This window comes from Perca fluviatilis, chromosome 8 (genome assembly GCF_010015445.1).
Source record: "Perca fluviatilis chromosome 8, GENO_Pfluv_1.0, whole genome shotgun sequence".
Taxonomy (NCBI): domain Eukaryota; kingdom Metazoa; phylum Chordata; class Actinopteri; order Perciformes; family Percidae; genus Perca; species Perca fluviatilis.
In genome coordinates, this window is record NC_053119.1 from 24603766 (window position 1) to 24607056 (window position 3291).

Here is a 3291-nt window from a genome sequence, read left to right on the forward strand (position 1 = left end):
GTAGGTTAATATAATCTGTTGTGACCGTGTGACCAGATAATGTACATATTTAGTTTAGTTTATTGAAAAGCCATGCATATGACGCGGTATTGCATCATAATTTTGTGATGCTGCTATAGGCCTGTGTGAGACTTAGTGGTCAAGTGCAGTAGCCTATATGTTGGCTTCTTTGCAGTTTGTGAAGTAGCAGCTGACTAAGTGACTGTTATTTAACAACCTTCACTCAGCTGTGTTGTGTGATGGCATTGTTGTATCTTCAGTCAATCACGTTCAGAATTACTATTGTGCTGCTGCTTGGGTGATTTATAGTGAATACTATATCGCCATAGTCTTGAGCCATACAACGCTTTGGTATGATTTAATTAATTGTAACACTGTCTTGTGATGTGTGAGTCAGATGGCAGTACTTGGTTTATTGAACTGGAAAGGCATACTTGACGCCTGCTCAGCTGGACTAGTCATTCATCTTTTTATTATTTTTTATTCGATAGTGACAGTGGATAGACAGGAACGGGGGAGAGAGAGAGGGAATGACACGCAGAAAGGGCCGCAGGTCGGATTTAAACCGGGCCGCTGCAAAGGAATCTTTTGACCAGTAGTGATTGGCATGTGATTTAGTGCCTATATATTTCGCTGTGCAGTATATAGCAGTATGTAGCCTACTTCATGGAGGGGGGTGGTGGGGTGGGGAGGCAGAGGTAGAGGTAGAGTTGTTCTGCGCACCACCCCCCCCCCGCCAGCACCCCGCACCCCCTGCTGGAAATGACTTCCCGCGCCTCTGCACATATCTGGAACAAACTCCCAGAAACCTGCAGGTCCGCTAAAACTCTCAGTTCTTTTAAATCTAAGCTAAAGACCTATCTTTTTGATGTTGCTTTTCTTTAAATAATCTATTTTATTAACTTTAATTTCTTATACTGCACTGTAACTTTTATTCTTATACTGCACTATCAATTTTATTCTTGTTTTAATTTGTTTATTAATGTTTTAAAATTGTTTAAAATTGTTTTCTAACTGCTCTTTAATGTTTTATGTAAAGCACTTTGAATTGCCCTGTTGCTGAAATGTGCTATACAAATAAAGCTGCCTTGCCTTGCCTAACAGTGTAGTTAATATAACCCAACTTCTGGGTTAAATATTTGACCCAAATCTTGGGTTAAAATAACCCAACAGCGTAGTTAATATAACCCAACTTCTGGGTTAAATACCTGACCCAAATGTTTCGTTAAAATAACCCAACTTCTGGGTCAAAAGAACAACCCAATTTTCTGGGTTGAAATAACCCAGAAATTAGTTGGTCCCTTTTTAACCCAGGAGTTGGGTCAAAAATAACCTAACTTGGGTTACTATGCCAGTATGCCTTATTTCAGAAAATAAAACATTTTTACATTATATTACACACTTTAAGCACTTTTACATTTGTATTGCATTAAATTAAATTCTATATAAAAAGGAAAGAAACACACACTTCCCAGTGAGCATTTGATGTCAATTTAACATCAATATGACATCAAACATTGATGTCAAAATTACGTCAAAATGTATTGACATATTTTGATATGATTTAAATGTCAAGCATCACTCAATTTCAACCTAAATGTACAATGACTGACAACATACACATAGATATATGTGCAAATTATTTAATTTATGTAAAACTTAGACATTAGAACATACATCATGTATCATGTAGTGGTTTCAAAATGTATCAACGTACAAAATCCCAATTCCTGTAGGGCATGGCTAATGTACATAATGTTTGTTTTTCTCCCATAGAAACCATAGATTTCTTTTGTGTGCATTACTGTATTTGATTAATATCACTATGCATCTTATCAAAATGCTATAAAATGCCCCCCTCCACTCCCTTGTGAATCTATGCCTGTGTACCTTTTAGTCTGGGTTACACAAGGATGGCAATATCCCGACCCGTCATAAATGGTCCTGAAATGTCAGTAAGAACCCATAGTAATGGAATATCCATGTTGTTTTATTCATAATACGTTTGGTGTACTGTATAATCCAGCTCATACAAAAGCAAAGTATTAAAAACAAAACTTTTTTTTGGGTGTGGCTGAAGACATTTCCCACCACACAAGTTAGGTTGAAGCACACTGGCGTGTTCACGGACTTCGGGCCTTCTCTGGTGTCTGTTGAGGAAACACAAACACAAAACACAGAGTGAGGTCTGGTGTAACAGACATAAATGGCCTGAGTCTTTAAAGTACATATCTTAGAGTTTTACTTACATTTTGCAGCCTCGCCATAAACTCCCTCTCCTTCTCCAGTCCTGAGGTCCCTGACTCCTGGTAGGTGGCAGGGGTTTTGTCTTGGAACTGGAGGAGGACTCAGGCTTGCGGTAACTCTTCCTGGTGGGGGAGGAGGAGGAGGCTTCTGGTTACTCCGGTGATGGCACGGTGTGGGTGAGGGCCTAGCGGAAATGCTCCGTCATCCTCTTTGACTGGGCCACGTTCAGGCTGAGGGCGTAGAAGCAGTCAGCGGTGGCCATGTTGTGGCACATAAAGGTGGCCACCATCTTCTGCTGCCCGACAGAAGGTTGTTCTTGACCTTAAAACAGTAGAAGAGAAAAGATTGCTACGGTTAGTTAAGCCAGAAGAGTTTTAATGAAATTCAGCATGAACAGATAAGTGACTGAGGAGAACTTACATGAGCAGACACAGCGGTCCTCAGGTCAGTGAAGTTGGGGGACCCTTTAAGGCAGATCTCCGCCCACGCTACCTGCAGGTGGTGCAAGAAGTTTTAGCATGGGCCCTTCCCAGCCGTGAAGAAAATCAGCTGGTTCGGTGGCTTGCTGGCCACCCGCAGCTGCAGCCAGCGAACCAGCCATCGAAACTCGTCAGTCTCTAAGAACATTTGAACAATACAGTCTGTCCCTTAGCCAGGTAAAATATAAAAGACCTGACCCTCGACACTTTGGACTGTGCATTTTCCAGCTGCTTGGAAGTGGGGCAGCTGCCCTCATGGTACCGCTGGTAGTCCTGGAGGTCTTCTGTGAACACATATTTTAAATAATCTGAGTAACATTTAACATTGAGGTAGAACACATATATTTGTACTACTTCTCTTTCTTACCAATTGACGGAGGGAATTTCAGGTTCCTTATTCCAGGGCTACGTCCACTGCCCCGGAAGAGGTTTTTCAGGTTTGTTCCTGACTCTTGCTCCATTTCCTGCTGGTCCAGCAGCATGAACGGAGGCTGCTCCCCAATAGGGTCTAGCTGCTCCTGTGTGTGTTGAGGAGGAGGCTGATGCTGCTGAGGCTGAGGGCTAT

At 41.8% G+C, this 3291-nt stretch overlaps 1 long non-coding RNA gene across 1 annotated transcript; it reads right to left on the minus strand.

The window, feature by feature from the left end:
• Positions 1–2131: 2131 nt before the first annotated feature.
• On the minus strand, positions 2132–2791 carry LOC120564545. Its single transcript, XR_005640114.1, has 3 exons — positions 2668–2791; positions 2250–2568; positions 2132–2150 (listed from the first exon to the last, which is right to left on the minus strand). It is a non-coding gene; the product is annotated as an uncharacterized LOC120564545 (long non-coding RNA).
• Between the last annotated feature and the right edge of the window lie 500 nt (positions 2792–3291).